The sequence below is a fragment of the Diceros bicornis genome (genome assembly GCF_020826845.1).
Source record: "Diceros bicornis minor isolate mBicDic1 chromosome 12 unlocalized genomic scaffold, mDicBic1.mat.cur SUPER_12_unloc_1, whole genome shotgun sequence".
In the NCBI taxonomy this organism is placed as follows: domain Eukaryota; kingdom Metazoa; phylum Chordata; class Mammalia; order Perissodactyla; family Rhinocerotidae; genus Diceros; species Diceros bicornis.
Genome location: NW_026690864.1, coordinates 1132881 through 1146676, shown reverse-complemented (window position 1 = coordinate 1146676; position 13796 = coordinate 1132881). Strand labels below are relative to the sequence as shown.

General features: G+C 45.5%; 1 pseudogene; it reads right to left on the bottom strand.

Annotated features, from left to right (window-relative positions):
• The window catches only part of LOC131401600 (adhesion G protein-coupled receptor E1-like), a 37785-nt pseudogene that overhangs the window by 8868 nt on the left and 15121 nt on the right, over nt 1–13796 (bottom strand).

Here is a 13796-nt window from a genome sequence, read left to right as displayed (position 1 = left end):
AACAGGGATAGCCTTCTTTCCAGGGTTGACCAGCAAACCCTCTGCTCTCCTCTGCATCCCACTGCTTGGTCTGTGAAGTTCAGCTGTCCATTGCTTGGTGCAAAGCCATGGTGGCAGGTACAAAAGTAGCTCCTGGTGCGTGTTGGTGCACGTTGCATTGAAAAGGCACTTTTCACTGCCTTTGGCCGAAAGGTTACATATCAAGGCACTCATCAATATCTGTGGAGTGAGGCAGAGTTGGCCAACAATCCAACAAAGTCATGCTTCCCCTTCCAAAGCATAGCCTTGTCACTGAAAAATGGCGGCACAACAAGGGACTACATTTCCCAGAGCCCCCTGCATCTAGGCGGGGCCATGTGGTTAGCTTTCACTCATAGAATGGAAGAGGGTATGGCATATCACTCCTGGGCCCACGTGGTTAAGAAGTGAGTGTGTCTTCTCCCTCTTTCCCTGCCACTGGCTGAAACCAAGGATTCCAAGTTCCTAACCATAGGAAAACCAGAGATGCAAGAGGACTGGATCCCTGTATCACCTTGTGGAGGAAAGCTGCCTATTGACCAAGGATATCCATACTGGATGGTTAAGGGAGTAAGAAATTTCTATTTCGTTAAGCTAGTGGTTCTCAACTGAGGGCAATTTGCCCCTCCAGGGGACGTTGGGCAATGTCTGGAGACATTTTTCGTGGTCACTGGGATCTGGGGGTAGATGCCAAACATACTGCCAATCCACTAATGCACAGAATAGCCCTACACACAACAAAGAACTACCCAGCCCAAAATGTTAATAGTGCAAAAGTTGAGAAACCCCAGCTTAACCAATACAGGGTGATGTATGGTCACTGTGGCAACAAGAGGTTACTTCTCCCTCTGAAGGTTTCTGATCCACAGAGGATATATGGAATAGAATGTCTCAGAAAAAAATAAATAGGAGGGGTCTGGCCCTGTGGTGTAAGTTCACACACTCTGCTTCAGCAGCCCAGGGCTCGTGGGTTCAGATCCCAGGCGTGAACCTACACGCCGCTCATCAAGCCATGCTAGGTCAGCATCCCACATATAAAGTAGAGGAAGATGGGCATAAATGTTAGCTCAGGGCCACTCTTCCTCCAGCAAAACGAGGAAGATTGGCAACAGACGTTAGCTCTGAGCCAATCTTCCTCACCAAAAAAAAAAAAGAAAGAAATAAAAGTAATAAAAAAATGAATAGGAGGGAGGTAAGGACAAAACCTTTCATATTTCTATGTCATCTCAAAAAACATGAGGGATAAATAGGCGCTGTCCACACTAGGGGCTTACACAAGTATATGGTATATTGCACCAGGCGATACCATGGAGAGTTGGTACGAGAAGTCTTTGTGATAGGAACGTAGACTAATTTGGAGGTCTCAAACGACATGGTTGGAAGGCATGGGGAAGTGGTTTTTTTCTTGGTATCACAGAAAACATCTCTAACCAAGGAGTGGGTTTCTTTTCACCGCAGGTTGCCCACTTCCAGAAATATTTAAGCATCGACTAAGTGAGCTCTTGTCAGACATACCACAGGTGCAATTTATATTTTGCATATAGAGCTGGACTAGGGGCATGGCTTTCAAAACTTTTTGGCCCAAGAAACCTTCCTCCTTGTGAAGTGAAACCCGAATAGGTAAGACAAATAAAAGAGGTGATAATTTGACTGAAAGGAGAGTGGAAGACCATGGCCTTGTTTTCTGGCCCTAGATGGGGATTCTGAAAGGTTCCTAGAGCCCTTAGAGCTGTGTTAATCTCTCTAAGATCCCTTTCCTCTTTATGCCTCTATTGTTCTGCTTCTAACAATGTCAGCAGCTAGTAAAGATCAACGAATGAGAAGAAATATAATATTTCTAATGAAAAGAAGCATGCATTTCCCCGGGGATTGAAGACTATAAAATGTGTTCTGCTGTATGGTAGACCCTCCGAAGATGGAGCCATCAGTTCTTCCATTTCCTGTATGCACATGTTGCTGTCCCAGTGAGATGGAGAGTTTATTTCCCCTCCTTTTGGATCTAGGCTGGCCCTGTGACTGTGACCAATAGAATGTGGTAGAAGTAACACTTGGGGACTTCCAAGCCCAGGCCTTATGAGAACTGGCAGTTTCTGCTTTCTTCTTCTTGGAACTTTCCTTCTTGGAAACCAACTGCCATGCTCTGAGGAAGCCCAAGAAGCCATGTGGAAAGGCCCACTGAGGGCCCTGCCAGAGATCAGCACCAACTACCAGTCACGTAAGCAAGCCTACTTTGGACCAGCCAGCCATCTTAGTGCCCCAGAAAAACCATGTGGTCAACCCATGGAATCATGAGCAAGAACAGATGGTTGTTGTTATAAGCTGCTGCATTTCAGAGTAGTTTGACATGCATTGAGAAGTCCTCAGCATGGCTGGGAGAATGACTGGTACATTTGAAAGCCTCTGGTTTCTCAGGGGTCCAAACATCAGGCAAAAAGAACCCAGGCAGGCAGGAGCAACTGTGTTCTCCCGGGATATTGGTGCAGGTGGAATTGGGACCACAAAGAGTCAAGCTCCTGGAACATCCATCCATATCTAAGCAGAAAACTGGTCTAAGTCAAAAGGATGAAGGATGCTGAGGCTGCAGCTGCAGTGCACAGCCCCACCACTGACTGAAGCCAATGGGTTTCCCTGGCTCTGGTCCCACCTTCTTAAACACATTTTTGTCGTTACAGAAAGGAAGCATTTAGAGGCAAGTTTATGACCCAGGCAAATCTTCTGATGAGGGTCCTCGCAGCTCAGGATAAAATCCAAACTCCTCATTAGAACAGGCAAGACCCTGAGAGTTTGTTCTCACCTACGCTCATCTTTTGCCTCTAAACCCTTCATAATTCACGATCCAGATTCATTGATTACCTGTGAATTCATGAAGGCTTATTATCTCCTCACATGAAGAAGAATGGTTGAGACCCAAAGAACTGACCAGCAGAGCCCAACCTAAACCACCAATGCATGAAATCAAGAGCTAAATGAATGGTGCTAGTTTTTACCCATTGACTTTCAGAGTGATTTGTTACTCAGCAATAGCTAACTGCTACAAATGGACCAGAAAAATCAGAGATGACTTCGAATATCTCTGACTCCAAGCCAAGGGAATGTGATAAGGGCTTGATCACTCCATGCCCTGCTGAATGAAGTCATCCTCCCTATAAATGAAAGAGGAAAACAATAGAACCACCCTAGACTCAGGAAGATGGAGCCATGGTGTCTTTGTGAGAATATCCTGGCTGCAGTGTGGAGGATGGATTTGAGAGGGGAAGACTGGAGAAAGGGAGAGACCAGTGAGGATGCTGTTACAGTACGGATGCAGCCTGAATAAAGGATGGAGAAGAGTGGAGAGATTCAAGACATATCTAGCGGTTAGATTCTCTGAGACTTGATGACCGATTTAATATGGAAGGGGAGGGAGGATGAGGGTAACTCTCACGTCTTAATTCAAATACCTTTTAGGAAAAAGACCTGAGCTCTCCCTATAACACAGTATCTCTACCTCAGCATTACTGGCATTTGGGACTGGATCACATTTGGTCGTGGGGAGGCTGTTCTGTGCATTGTAAGATGGTTAACAACATCTCTGGCCTCTACCCACTAGAGGACAGTAGCACACACAATCCAATAACAACAGCTGTGGCAATCAAAAATGTCTCTAGACATTGCCAATGTCCACTGGAGAGAAAATCGCTATAGAGATGGAGCCCCCGCATTATTCGCAGGAACTGCCTGACCCACTGCTTAAGTCACAGTAGGCCCTCAACGGGAGTTCAAATCATGATTCTTCCACCGAATAGCTGTGCATCCCTTGGCAAGTCACTTCACCTCTCTGAGCCTCCGTGTTCTCATTCCTAAAATAAGGATCATGATCACTACCTAATAGGATCATGAAATGAGGTGATTCTTAATTAAGTAGGTAAATAAAGAAGGGCAGGCCCTCTGTGCCTTCACAGGTGGAGTTGTTAGAGAAGAGCCCATCTCGACAGCTGCACCTATAGCTTCCTAAGGAGTAGGAACACTCAGAACGCTCTGCGAAGATCCCACTGGAGAGGCATTCATTGATGTCTAGGAGCAGTGGAGGAGAGTGAGCAGACAAAAGATTGGGTGTCTACAGTGAGAAACACATGTACCCAACTCAATGATAGCTTTCCACCAAAGACCATGCCTGAGAGCCTGAGAGCATTACGTGTACAGGCAAAATGACCTGGATTTCCCAGGTTCCAGTTGGTTCCAGTAGGAGAAGAGAAACCGCGCAAACAGCTGCACTTGTACCTCCCTGGCAGGTTTTGGCAGATTGAGTTAAGACCACATTGTCGCGGGTTTTGAGAACACTCATCTATATCTGGATAGAGAAAGAGTCAGAGTTACAAAGTTGCCTCATCTTGTGAAGCCCATTGTATTTTCCAAAGATGGTTGAAACAATGTTTCCCTCCCATATGTCCTTCATTCAGTGAGACCTTGGTACTCCACCCATCAAGTATTGGGGTCTATATTCCCTCCCCTGGAATCTGAGCATGCTTGTGACTATGGTGGAAGTGACACCAGGTCATAAAAATACCATGCTTAGTCAGAAGAATGTCATGATAGGTCGTAGAAATATAATGTAATTCCTTCTTCTCTTGAGATGCTCATTCTTGGAAATGAGCTGCCATACTTTGAGGAAGCCCAACCAGCCATGAAAATGCAGCTCAATGGGGAAGAACTAAGACATCCAGCCCACAGCCCTGGGGGAGCAGCCAGTCAAACAGCCAGCACCACCTTGCCAGCCTTGTGAGTAGACCCTTTTCAAAGTGGATCCTCTAGCCTCCAGTTGCGCCAACTCAACTGACACTATGTGGAATAGGGACAAGCCATCCTCTCCAAACTCAGCCCTAATAGCAGATTCATTCATGAGCATAATGAATGATTACTATTTGCAACTAAATTTGCAGGTGGTCTGTTACCCAGCAACAGATAACTCGGACACTTGCAAAGCAAATTCTAGGAATTTACTCATTGAAGGACCCATGGAATCGTGCAGTCATGGAACCATGGGGTGGCTCTCCACAAATCTATTTCAACCCTGCTCTGACAAGTTACTCGAAATAAACCCTTGCTAGGTACTTGTTATAGAAGCACAACTTCAACACAAGTCTCCTATAGCTCCCTCCCAGATCACAGGGATGCTCATTCAGCTTTCTTTCAAGTTGTAAAACGTTAGAAAAACCTAAGTGCCTGCCAATAGAAGGATGACTCAATTTGGAGTTGACATAAAGAATAAGGTACATATTCCTTCATTCAACAAATACATATTAAATACTCACAATGTATCAGTCACCATACTGGGGGTCAAAGACATAGAGTAGACAAAATAGTTGCTGTAGTATCCATCATTTTCTATATGGTTAATATTGATTTCACCCCAAATTTAAACACCAGGGTTCGTCAGCACTACTGAGCTGACTGAATAACCCATGAACTGTAGCCCAAAGATAAAGAATGATGTTTGGGGATCCCTGGAAACTAACTGCAAAAGTGATAGAAATGCATCATCTTCTTCAGAGCTCAGCAAACTACATCCCATGGGTCAAATCCAGCCCACCATCTGTTTGTGTACATAAAGCTTTATTGGCACACAGACACATCCATTCATTTTTGTATCATCTCTGGCTGTGTTTGCACCACCACTGAGTGGTCATGACAGAGATCGTACGACTTGCAACTTCCAGAATGTTTATTCTGTGGCCCCTTACAGAAAAATTGCCAACCTATGGTCTTATTCAGAGGAATAATCAGATTTTTACTGTCAAGAGGAGAACTGGGGTTTAAATATAAGGAATGCTGACAGAGAACTTAGCTCCTTCTGGGAATTATGTTACTTTATATTATTTATATTAATATAGCTCTTAATACTGCACATGTGCCTAGCACACTGCATACATTATTGCATTTGATCTTCCCAACTATCCTTGGAGTTGGATACTCTTATACGCCCGTTTTACAAATGGAACCATTGAGGCTTATAGAGATGAAATATATTTCACCAACATCTCTTAACTAGAGTGTGGCAGCTAAGTAACGTGGTTGAGACACCCTCAGTAGAGTCAGAAAGACCTGGGTTTGAATCCCAGTTCAACTGCATGACCCTAAAAAAGTCATTTCAGTTCTCCAAGCCTCAGTTTTCTCATCTGGACAATGGAGATCATCATAATGCCTATAGTCCATTTAATGTGACATTGCACATAAAGCACTTCGCACAGGACCTGGCACTCTATAAATGTTGGAAATTCTAACTATCTCCATGGAAAGGCGACCAAACAGTGGGCCCTCACAATGAAATCAGTGGCTATTTCTGGATATTGACAGGGAGCATGATTTTAATTTTAATTTTCTTCCTAATGCTAGTCTATAATCATTGGAAATTTTAGTGGCCAGGAATAATTCTCATGATGAAAGAAATAGAAAGTAAGAGCGAGAGAGAGAGAAAGGAAGAATGCAAAGAAGAAAGAAAGAAAGGAAGGGAGGAGGGAGGGAGGGAGAGAGAGAGGGAGGGAGAAAGAGAGGGAGAGAGGGAGGGAGAGAGGGGGGAGAGGGGGAAAAGGGGAGAGGGGGAGGGAGGGAGAGAGGGAGGGAGAGAGAGAGAGAGAGGAGAGAGAGAGGAGAGAGAGAGAGAGAAAGAAAAGAAAGAAAGAAAGGGAAAGAGAGAGAGAAAGAAAGAAAGAGAGAGAAGGGAGGGAGGAAGGAAGGAAGGAGGAAGGAAAGCAGGAAGGAAGGAAGGAAATAAATAAATAATTAATATTTGGGGCAAAAACAAAAAGCATCTGTATCTGCTACCCAGCTAGATCCCACCTGCTTTTCCGACCACCTGTGAGGGGACGTGAACTCACCTTTGCATTCGACTCCTGGGCCCATGAACTGTGTCTCTCCCGTGCTGGACAGGAAGCCTTGTTTGCAAGTACAGTAGTAACTGTCCAAAGTGTTGGTGCAGGTTGCATAAGCTGGGCAGATGGTGGAACTTGCACACTCATTCACATCTAGGCAGCGTAGAAGGAAAAGGTTGAGTTAGCGCCCCAGAGCAGGGCTTCAAGAGAAGGCAGCATTTGAGAGTGAAGGAGACCACTGTGGGTTGAATTGTGTCCTCCAAAAAGAAATGTTGAGTTCCTAAACCTGGTCCCTTAGAAACCTTATTTGGAAATAGGGTCCTTGTAGATGCAATTAAGATGTAAGTTAATGTGGGATCCTGCTGGAGAAGGATGGTCCCTTAATCTGATATAATTGGTGTCCATATAAGAAGAGGACAAGAGGCACAGAGACAGGCTTGGGGAGAACACCATGTGATGACAGAGGCAGAGATGGGAGTGATGCATTTACAAGTCAAGGAACACCGAAGATTGCTGGCAACACCAGAAGCTAGGAGAGAGACACAGAGCAGATTCTCTCCCAGAGCCTTCAGAGAAAGCACGGCCCTGCTGACACCTTGATTCCAGACCTCTGGCCTTCAGAATGTGGGACAATAATTCTCTGTTAATTAAGGCCGCCAGTCTACACTATTCTGTTATGCAGCCCGAGCTTCCTAACACGATGGACAAGAGAATTCATCTCTGTGTGTCTCAACTTCCCCATCTGTCAGACGAGGATAATAATACCCACCCCACAAGGTCATTCAGAGGATTAAATAAGATGACCTCTGGAAAGCGCTCACCACAGAGCCTGGAACACAGTAAGTACTAGGCAAGCAAATCTTAACTAAAATAAAAATTAACCACTAACATGTCGAGCTTTCTTTGTGGCAGGTATTGCCGTAGATCCCTTACATGTGTTAGCTCCATGAATGCTCATAGCAGCCCTACGAGCTATAAACTAATATTTCCACTTTTCAGAGGAGGAAACTGAAACTCAAAAATTGTGCAACGTCGCATAGATTGTGAAAGGCACGAGGATTGGAATCCGGGTTCTGTCTGGCTCTGGAATATTTGCATGACAGCTTCTCAGGCTGTCTTGAGTGCCAGAGTCTGGAAATTTGGTGATTAAATCAATGTCTGTCCTACGCAAGCCCTCCTTGAGCTGCCAGAGGTTGCAGCCTCATTTGGAGGCAGAATGTCATGGTGGTTGTGAGCATGGGGTGTGAAGTCACTCTTGGGCACACTCAGATCCTGACTCTCCTACCTCCTATCTATTTGGCCTTGGGAGGGTGATTCCACCACAGTGGAGGCTCACAGTCCTTGTCTGTGAAATGGGTGTAGAATATGACCAATACCGTCAGGTTGTTGGGAGGACTGAATGAGCACACGAGAGGGAGAGCTTAGCGCCTTGGCTGGGATCCTGCCTCCAGCCTTTTGTACCTGGTGTTCCCTCCTCCTGGAACATCCTTCCCCAGATACCCAATCTCTCACTCCCTCACTTCCTTCAGATCTTGTCTCAAATATCAACTTCTCAGCACGGCCTCTTCTTACCACCGTGTTAAAATTAGAAACCCACCTCCGGAACTTTATATCTACATTTCCTGCCTTATTTGTCTTCATCTCCTTTAGGTATCCCTAACACACAATATGTTCGTGCTTCTATTTTTTGTTATCTATCTCCCTGCAAACAAGATGATAATTTCCAGGGGGACAAATATTATTGCCTGTGTTATTCACTGCTGTATTCACCATTCCTAGAATAGAACCTGCTGTATTGTAGATGCTCAAGTAGTATTGCAGGAATGAATGAATGAATGAGTGAATGTATGAATGAATGATTATTAGCATCAGCTTTGCAGAAAAGTCTTTGAACTCAGCCGAGACATGCCCCTACTCATCACCCACCACTGCTGAATTTGCAAACAGAATGGGACCTGATTCCCCAACAGATCCCTCCACCTACTTTCACACGTCTCTCCTGGACCGCGGAATCTCATGTTTCCACTGCTAGAAACAAATCCTGGGTTGCAGACACAATAGTAGCTTCCAGGACTGTTGTGGCAAGTCGCATGCTCTGGGCAGGCTCTGGAATCCACACATTCATCCACATCTAGAGAGTGGAAGAAAAAACCCGGGTTGAGGCAGACGAGGAAATGAGAGCAGGAGACTGCAAGTGCAGACTTGCTCTACATGTTCTTATCTTGTGGCACACAGTGCTGAGGCTCCCCAATACCCACATTCTCCCCTTCTCCCTAACCTCCCTTGCTGTTAGGTGGGACCAAGAGAATAAATACTGGCCAATATTATGTAAGGAAAAGGGTGATGAATAATTTCAAAACGTAATGATCACAGATTGCACAAATGGCCGTAGTCTTTTTTTCTTGGCATAGAGAAAAAAGATATGTTGAAGTGCTAAACCGGGTCTCTGAGAATGTGACCTTATTTGGAAACAGGGTCTTTCTAGTTGCAATTAAGATGTAAGTTAACATGGGATCATGCTGGAGTAGGATGGTTAATCTTAATCTTATCTGATTGGTGTCTTTATAAGTAGAGGAGAAGGGGCACAGAGGCAGGCTTGGGGAGAACACGATGTGATGACAAAGGCAGAGATTGGAGTGATGCGTCTACAGCTCAAGGAATCCCAAGGATTGATGGCAACACCAGAAGCTGGGAGAGAGACACAGAGCAGATTCTCTCCTAGAGCCTTCAGAGAAACCACGGCCCTGCTGACATCTCGATTTCAGACCTCTGACCTCCAGAGATGTGAGAAAATAAATCTCTGCTGTTTAAGGCCGCCAGTCTATAATATTTGGTGATGCAGCCCAAGCTGCCTAACACAATGTGCAAGACAATTCATCTCTGTGTGTCTCAGTTTCCCCATCTATCAGATGAGGATAATAGTACCCACCCCATAGGGTCATTCAGAGGACTAAATAAGGTGACCTCTGTAAAGCACTCCACACAGAGCCTGGAGCACAGTAAGTACTATGCAAGCAAACGTTAACTAAAATAAAAATTAACTACTAATATGTTGAGCTTTCTTTGTGGCAGGCATTGACAGAGATCTCTTACATGCATTAGCTCCACGAATCCTCCTAGCACCCCTATGAGCTATAAACTAATATTTCCACTTTTCAGAGGAGGAAACTGGGGCTTCACAATTCTGCACTGTCACATAGCTTGTGAAAGGCACAACGAGGATTGGAATCCAGGTTCTGTCTTGCTCTGGAATGTTTGCATGACAGCTTCCCAGGCTGTCTTGAGTCTCAGAGTCTGTGAACTTGGGGATTAAATCAATGTGTGTCCTACGCCAGCCCACCTTGAGCTGCCAGAGGTTGCAGCCTCATTTGGAGGCAGAAGGGCATGGTGGTTGGGAGCATGGGGGGTGAAGTCACATCTAGGCACACTCAGATCCTGACTCTCCTACATCCTCTCTATTTGGCCTTGGGATCATGATTCCACCACAATGGAGGCTCAGTTTTCTTGTCTGTGAAATTGCTGTAGAGTACAACCAATACCATCAGGTTGCTGGGAGGACTGAATGAGCACATGTATGAGAGAGCTTAACGCATTAGCTGGGATCCTGCCTCCAGGCCTTTGTACCTGCTGTTCCCTCCTCCTGGAACATCCTTCCCCAGACACCCAATCTCTCACTCCCTCACTCCTTCAATCTTATCTCAAATATCAACTTCTCAGCATGGCCTTTCCTTACCACTCTGTTAAAAGTGGTAGAATCCCATCCCTAGAACCCTTTATCTGCCTTTCCTGCCTTATTTGTCTTCATCTCCTTTAACTATTCCTAACACACAAGATGTTCATGCATCTATTTTTTGTTATCTATCTCCCTCCACACTAGATGATAAGTTCCAGGAGAACAAATATTATTGCCTGTGTTAGTCACTGCTGTGTCCGCCATCCCTAGAATAGAACCTGGTGTATTGTAGATGCTCAAGAAGTATTGGTCAAAGGGTGCATCAATGAATGAATGTATGAATGAATGATTCAGCCAAGACCTCCCCCGACTCCTCTCCCACCACTGCTGTCTTTGCAAACAGAATTGGACCTGATTCCCCAGCAGATCCCTCCACCTACCTTCACATGTCCCTCCAGGACTGAGGAATCTCGTGTTTCCACTTCTAGAAACAAATCCTGGGTTGCAGACACAATAGTAGCTTCCAGGGCTGTTGTGGCAAGTCGCATGCTCTGGGCAGGCTCTGGGATCCACACATTCATCCACATCTAGAGAGTGGAAGAGAAAACCCAGATCAAGGCAGAGGAGGAAATGAAGACAGGAGACTGCAAGTGGAGATTCGCTCTACATGTTCTTAGCTCGTGGCACGCAGTGCTGAGGCTCCCCAATACCCACATTCTCCCCTTCTTCCTAACCTCCCTTGCAGGTAGGTGTCGTGGTTAAAATAAATTCTGGCCAGTGGTATGTAAGCAAAAGGATGACAATAATGTCAAACATAATGATCATAGCTTGCAGAAAGGCTGTAGTCTTTCTTTTTTAGCATAGACAAAAAAGTACACTGTTTATTTCTTTGTTGTTGTTCATTTGTGTCATACATCCGTCCGTCCATCCACCCACCCATCCACCCACCCATCCATCCATCCTTCCTTCCTTCCATCCATCCATCCATCCATCCATCCATCCATCCATCCATCCATCCATCCATCCATCCATCTTTCCAGCCAGCCAGCCAGCCAGCCAGCCAGCCAGCCATCCATCCATCCATCCATCCATCCATCCATCCATCCATCCATCCATCTATCCAAGCAGCTATCCACCTATCTATGCATCCAGCTTTCCATCTTTTCATCCATCTTTCTATCCATCTATTCATCCGTCTATTCATCCGTCCATCTATCCATCCATCCATCCATCCATCTACCCACCCACCCATCCATCTATCCAAGCAGCTATCCATCTGTCTATGCATCCAGCTTTCCATCTATTCATCCATCCAAAAGATATCTGCCACGAGTGTGATACTTCAGTGGCCCCATATATACCCCTGTATCCACACCTCAGGATGCAGGTTATGCAGTATGACGTAACTTTGACACTCCTCTCTTTAAATGTGGAGTTTGTTTCCCACCGCTGAATCCAGCTGGCCCTATGACTTCCATTGGCCAATTGAATGCAGCAGAAGTGATGTGGCACCAGTTCCTAACTTTGACCTCTAGAGGCTTCTTTGCTTCTGTTCATGCTTTGGGCCTCCTGATTCTGCCACATGAACAAGCCCTAAACTAGCCTAATGAAGGATGGAAGACATGGATCATCCCAGATGAGCCCTAGTCATGTGCGACAGCCCAGCCCAACCACAGCTGACCACAGACACACGAAGAATGTTTGAGACCCAAAGAACTGACCAGCAGAGCCCAACCTAAACCACCAATGCATGGAATCAAGAGCTAAATAAATGTTAGTTTTTTTCAGCCATTGTCATTCCGGGTGATTTGTTACTCAGCAATAGCTAACTGCTAAAAATGGACTAGACAAATCAGAGATGACTTCAAATATCTGTGACTCCAAGTCAAGGGGATGTGATGAGGGCTGGATCACTCCATGCCCTGCTGGATGGAGTCACCCTTCCTATAAATGAATGTGGAGAACAATAGAACCACACTAGACTCCGGAAGATGGAGCCTTGGTGTCTTGGTGAGAACATTCTGGCTGCAGTGTGGAGGATAGATAGAGGTGACAAGACTGCAGAAAGGGAGAGACCAGAGGGGATGCTGCTGCAATACGGATGAAGCCTGATCCAAGGATGGAGAAGAGTGGAGAGATTCAAGACATATTTAGCAGGTAGATACCCCAAGACATGATGACTGATTTAATATGGAAGGGGAAGGGGGGTGAGGGTAACTCGCAGGTCTTAATTCAAATATCTTTTAGGAAAAAGTGCTGAGGTTTGGATCTGAGCTCTCCCTAGGACAGAGTTTCTCTACCTCAGCACTACTGAAATTTGGGACTGGATCATTTTTATTTGCGGGGAGGCTGTTCTGTGCATTGTAGAGTATTCAACAGCATCTCTGGCTTCTACCCACTAGATGACAATAGCACACACAACCCCAACACCACCAGCAGCTGCAACAATCAAAAATGTCTCTAGATATTGCCAATGTCCCCTGAGGATAAAATCGCTGTAGGGACAGAGCCCCCTATTACTCTCAAGTACTGCCTGACCCACTGCTTAAGTCACAGCAGTGCCTCAACAGGAGTTCAAACCCTGGATCTTCCACTTAACAGCTGTGCATCCTTGGGCAAGTCACTTCACCTCTCTGAGCCTCAATTTTCTCATTCCTAAAGTGAGGATCATGATCCCTGCCTCAAAGGACCATCAAATGAGGTGATTCTTAATTAAGTAGGTAAATAAAGAAGGGCAGGCCCTCTGTGCCTTCACAGGCGGAGTTGTTAGAGAAGAGCCCATCACGACAGCTGCACCTGTAGCTTCCCAAGGAGTTGGAACACTCAGAATGCTCTGGGCAGATTCCACTGGAGAGGCAGTCATTGATGTCTGAGGAGCAGTGGAGGAGAGTGAGCAGACAAAAGATTGGGTGTCTACAGTGAGAAACACATGTACCCAACTCAGTGATAGCATTCCTCCAAAGACCATGCCTGAGATCCTGAGAGCATTACCTGTACAGGCAAAATGACCTGGCTTTCCAGGGTTCCAGTTGTTTCCAGTAGGAGAAGAAAAACCACGCAAACAGCTGCACTTGTACCTCCCTGGCAGGTTTTTGCAGATTGAGTTGTGACCACATTGTAGGGGATTTTGAGAACACTCATCTATATCTGGATAGAGAAAGAGTCAGAGTTACAAAGTTGCTTCATCTTGTGCTGCCGATTGTATTTTACAAAGATGGTTGAAACAATGTTTCCCTCCCATAAGCCCTTCTTTCAGT